General features: G+C 36.9%; 1 protein-coding gene across 2 annotated transcripts in view; it reads right to left on the bottom strand.

Annotated features, from left to right (window-relative positions):
* NUDT12 (nudix (nucleoside diphosphate linked moiety X)-type motif 12) overlaps positions 1 to 4978 on the bottom strand; it is a 20397-nt gene extending 15419 nt beyond the window's left edge. Inside the window, exon 1 of one of the 2 annotated variants that reach the window (XM_012641060.1) lies at positions 4879 to 4978. The gene's annotated coding sequence lies outside the window, so the exon portion shown is untranslated. The remainder of the gene's footprint in view (positions 1 to 4878) is intronic. The other variant, XM_012641061.1, reaches the window with a different exon arrangement.
* Between the last annotated feature and the right edge of the window lie 316 nt (positions 4979 to 5294).

Below are 5294 nucleotides of genomic sequence, written 5' to 3'. Positions count from 1 at the left end.
ATGTATCCAACCCTGGAGCACCCAGCTATACAAAGCAAATATTATAAGCTAAAGACAGATTGACTCCAACACAGTAATTGATGGAGACCTCAACATTCCACTTTTGGCATTGGAGAGATTACCCAGACAGAAAATCAATAAAGAAACATTGGACTTAACCTGCACTATAGACCAAATGGACCTAATATTTACAGAATGTTTCATCCAATAGCTGCAGAATACACTTTCTTCTCCAACTCATAGATAATTCTCAAGGATAGACCATAAGTTAGGTCACAAAACAAGTGTTAAAAAAAAAAATTGAAATCATATCAAGTATTTTCTCTGAAAACAATGGAATAAAACTAGAAATCAATAACAAGAGGTATACTGCAAAGTATAACAACATATGGAAATTAAATAATATGCTCCTGAATGACTAATGGGTCAACGAAGAGATTAAGAAGGAAATTGAAAAATTTCTAAAAACGAATGAAAATGAAAGTGAAAATGCAGCATATCAAAACCTATGGGTTACAGCAAATGCAGTAATAAGAAGAAAGTTTATAGCAATGAGTGCCTATATCAAAAAAGTAGAAAAGTTTCAAATAAACAACCTAATGATGCATCTCAAAGAACGAGGAAAAACAAGAGCAAACCAAACCAAAATTAGAAGAAGAAATAATAAAGATCAGGGCAGAAATAAATGAAATTGAAAACAAAAAAATACAAATGATTAATAAAATAAAAAATGGTTTTATAAGAGGATAAACAAAATAGATACATTATTAGCCAGACTAAGAAAAAAAGAGAGAAGAGCCAAATAAATAAGAGATGAAAATGGAGAGATTACAACTGATACTGCAGAAATCCAAAGGATCATTATAGACTGTGATTAGCAACTATATGCCAACAAATTGAAAAACCTAGAAGAAATGGATAAATTCCTAGACACATACAACCTACCAAGATTGAACCAGGAAGAAATCTGGAAGTGTCTCATTAAAGAAAAGCCTGGGAACTGATGGCTTCATTGCTGAATTTTATCAAGCATTCTTTCAAAAAAGAATGAATACCAATCCTACTTAAAGTATTCCAAAAATTCGAGGAGGAGGGAATACTCCCAAACTCATTCTACAAGGCCTGTATCACCCTGATACCAAACCCAGACAAAGATACAACAAAAAAAGAAAACTACAGGGAAATATCTCTGATGAACGCAGATGTAAAAATTCTCAACAAAATACTAGCAAACTGAATTGAACAACACATTAAAAAGATTATTCATCATGATAAAGTGGGATTCATCCCAGGGATGCAAGGATGGTTTGATATATGCAAATCAATCAACGTCCTACATTATATCAACAGAACGGAGGGAAAAAAAAATCATATGATCACTTCAAATGATGCTGAAAAAGCATTCAATAAAATTGGATTAAACTTAACATTCCTTCATGAAAAAAACACTAAAAAAATTGGTTATAGAAGGAACTTACCTCAACAAGATAAAAGCTATATATGACAGACCCAAAGCTAGTACCATACTGGATGGGGAATAACTAAAAGCCTTTCCTCAAAGATCTGGAACATGACAAGGATGCCCACTTTCACCACTGTTATGCAACATAGTACTGGAAAGTTCTAGCTAGAGCAATCCGACAAGAGAAAGAAATAAAGGACATAAAAATTGGAAAGGAAGAAGTCAAACTACCCTTATTTGCAGACGATATGATCTTAACATCTAGAGAAACTTAAAGACTCTACAAAAAACTATTAGAACTGAAAAACAGATTCAGTAAAGTAGCAGAATCCAAAAACCAACATACAAAAATCAGTAGCACTTCTACATGCTAACAGTAAATTTATTGGCATCTGAAAAAGAAACCAAGAAAGTAATTCCATTTACAATAGCTGCAAATAAAATTAAATATCTAGGAATATACTTAACCAAAGAAGTGAAAGATCTCTATAATAAAAACTATAAAACATTGATGAAAGAAATTGAAGAGGACACATAAACCATGGAAAGATGGATTGGAAGAATCAACATTGTTAAAATGTCCATACTCCCCAATGCAATCTACAGATTCAATGCAATCCCAATCAAAATACCAACGACATTCTTCACAGAAACAGAATTAAAAGGGCAATCGTAAAATTTATATGGAACCACAAAAGACCCAGCATAGACAAAGTCATCCTGAGAAAAATGTACAAAACTGAAGGAATCACATTATCTGAGTTCAAATTATACTACGGAGCTATAGTAGTAACCAAAATAGCACGGTACTGGCATAAAAATAGACACATAGACCAGTGGAACAGAATAGAGAACCCAGAAATAAATCCACACATCTACAGTGAATTTCTCCCTGACAAAGGTGTCAAGAACATACAGTGGGGTAAGGACAGTTTCTTCAATAAATGGTGCTGAGAAAAGTGGATATCCATATGCCGAAGAATGAAACTAGACTTTTATCTCTCACCACATATAAAAATCAGATCAAAATGCATTAAAGACTTACATCTAAGACCTGAAACTATGAAACTACTAAAAGAAAACACTGGAGAAATGTTTCAGAACGTTGTTCTGGGCAAGGACTTCCTAAGTAATATCTCCAAAGCACAGACAACCAAAGCAAAATTGGACAAATGGGATTACATCAAGCTAAAATGCTTCTGCACATCAAAGGAAACAATCCACAAAGTGAAAAGACAATCCACAGAATGGGAGAATATATGTGAAACTATTGATCTGAGAAGCGATTAATAAGTAGAATATATAAGGAACTCCAACAACTCAATAGAAAAAAATCAAATAATCTAATTAAAAAATGGAAATGGGCAATAGACATTTTCAAAAGAAGACATACAAATGGCCAATAGGTATATAAAAAAATGCTCAACTTCATTAGTCAACAGAGAAATGCAAATCAAAACTACAATGAAATATCATCACACTCCAGTTAAAATGGCTTTTTTAAAAAAAGCAAAAAAAAAAGCCGAAGAAGAAGGAAAAAAAAGGGAACCCCTAAAAAACAATGGGGGGAAAGAAAAATAAGGCAAACAACGGGGAAAACAAGAAAAAAGGTCCCCAAAAAAACGAAAAAAAAAACAACAAAAGAACCAACAAATCCAATACTGGGTATATACACAAAGGAGAGGAATTCAATGTATTGAAAAGATATCTGCACTCCCATGTTTACTGCAGCACTATTCACAATAGCCCAGATGTGGAGTCAACCTAAGAATCCATTAATGGATAAAGGGATAAAAAAAAATGTGGTACATATACACAACTGAATATTATATAGCCAAAAAAATTCTGCCATTTGCAACAACATGGATGGAACTGGAGAATATTATGGTAAGTGAAATAAGCCAAGCACAGAAAGAAAAATCTTACTTATTCATATGTGGGACTAAATATTAAAAACAATTTATCTCATGGTTACCAGAGGGTGGGAAGGGTAATGGCGAGAGGGAGATAAAATGGGAATGGTGAATGGGTGCAAAAATATAGTTAGAGAGAATGAACAATATTTGATAGGACAACAAATTGACTATAATCAACAAATTAGGATATACTTTAAAATAACTAAAAGAGTGGAATTGGAATGCTCCTAACACAAAAAAACATTAAATACCTGAGGTGACGGATACTCCGATCACCCTGATTTGATTTTCTCACATTATATGCCTATGTCAAAACATTATATATACCCTATAAAGATATACAACTATTATGTACCCATAAAAATTAAAAATAAAAAAGGAAATTGTAAAAAACATTATGAATAACAATAGCTATAACTTTTCAAGACCTTATTTTGAAGCACTGCTGGACAGACTTGTGTATTGGTCTCCTTTCCAAATTGTCTTTCTCTTAAGTTTATTTTCCATAAACTCATATTACATAGTTTTTCCAGTTAGGTTTACTTTGAACAATATTTTACTGCCCCACGTTCTGAGGTCATGGTCACCTCATCCTTCTACAGGGCACCTCAGGTAATTGCAAAATTGTCCTTTAAAAATACAATGTACTTCACTACGGCCAGTGCAATGCTTATGCATACAGTATTTCGTGGAGAAAGGAAGTGGAAAATATACACTTTGCCGTTTAGGTTTCTCAGCAGAAAAGTCATCTAGAAATAGTATCATTAGTCATTCCGGAGAAGCACAGAAAGTCTAAGATCCAGCTCTACTGCTTGATTTACTTTCATTTGTCATGACAGGCCCTGTGGAAATTGAGGATTTAAAGGCAGGATAAAGTGCTGCCCCTGCATTCCATGAAGCGCACAGACTATTCTAAGAGGTCATTTAAAAGAACGCTAGGTTTAAAGGGATTGAGATTTTAACCAAATCAACATCCACTTTTACTGATGTGTGAACCGGGGCCCATGACTTGCCTACGGTCACATGGATAGAGTGGACAGGCAGGACCTCAAATATGGCTGTCATTGATGTCACTGGTCATCACTTAACAAATTCCAGCCCCTGGACACTCAAGAAGACCATTTAACCAATTAAGCGCAACCCCTGCGCAGTCTCTGTAAACAGTCAAATGCCTTGAGATATTTTACTTTCTTGCCACTACTGTGAAATTCCTTCTTTCAAAGTGAAATCACACCTTAAGTAGCTATTCCTTTTCCCCATTGCAAAGCTTGGACTGGAAACTCCACCAGCCACAGGACCGCCTGAGCTCCCTCCCAGTCCGGGGATCCCCAGCAAGCTGGTCCGCGGCTCCAGCGCCTGCGCCCATCGACGCAGCAAAAGGCTGCACTGCATGACCCAGCAGGGACGCGCAGGGCGGCGCGGAGACCAGGAGCCCAGGGAACTGGTCACCGCTCCAGAAGGGACAGTCGGGGCAACTAACTCGCCGCTGCTTCTACTAACCCAAAAGTGACCACAGCAGAGGTAACCAGGACCCGTCGGAAGACTGGGGAAATCCCACTCTCACTTTTTCCGGCGCCGGATGCAGCTTCCTCACTTCCGGCAATAGTCCGCTGTCTTCGCGCGGCTTTATGGGAGATGTAGTTTGAAGCTCATAGCTGCGCGCGACCCGAGAAGGGGCGGGGTTTGGGGTTGGCGGGGTTCGGGAGCTGGGCTGGGAGATCTCCACCTAAGGTAACCGCGCTGGCGCTGAATGAAGGGTCGGTTGTACTGAGATCGAGATTTGTAGACATCGATGCAAGGGATGAGAAAACTGTAGCTCTGTAGAAATGATTTTATATATTCCAGTATATCGCACCCAGCTCCCCAGCTTTCTTTCCAATATAGTCCAATGCAATTGAGTGTTCAAAGCATTCTTT

The sequence above is a fragment of the Propithecus coquereli genome, unplaced genomic scaffold (assembly GCF_000956105.1).
Source record: "Propithecus coquereli isolate 6110/MARCELLA unplaced genomic scaffold, Pcoq_1.0 Scaffold160, whole genome shotgun sequence".
In the NCBI taxonomy this organism is placed as follows: domain Eukaryota; kingdom Metazoa; phylum Chordata; class Mammalia; order Primates; family Indriidae; genus Propithecus; species Propithecus coquereli.
Note: the sequence above shows the minus strand (reverse complement) of the source record. Positions and strands in the feature narration are given on the sequence as shown.